We start from the raw sequence: 222 nt of genomic DNA, 5'->3' as shown, positions 1-222 counted from the left end.
CCGGGCTCCCCTCTCCCCCACCCCCAATCTCCCGAGTCTTCTCTTCCAGCACCGGGGACAGCTCCAGCCCCCGGAACAATGGACCCCACTTTAGGGCTCCTCTATAAATTCTCCATCTTAGTGCCTTGCCCAACTCCTGACTGGGGAGTAAGATGGGGGAAGGGTTATTATCAACAGGACCAGCTGCTCTTCTGGGGGCGGGAAGGGCGTCGGGGAGGATGG

The sequence above is a fragment of the Carlito syrichta genome, unplaced genomic scaffold (genome assembly GCF_000164805.1).
Source record: "Carlito syrichta isolate Samal-C Ts95f unplaced genomic scaffold, Tarsius_syrichta-2.0.1 Scaffold308805, whole genome shotgun sequence".
In the NCBI taxonomy this organism is placed as follows: domain Eukaryota; kingdom Metazoa; phylum Chordata; class Mammalia; order Primates; family Tarsiidae; genus Carlito; species Carlito syrichta.
This window is presented reverse-complemented; position numbering follows the sequence as displayed.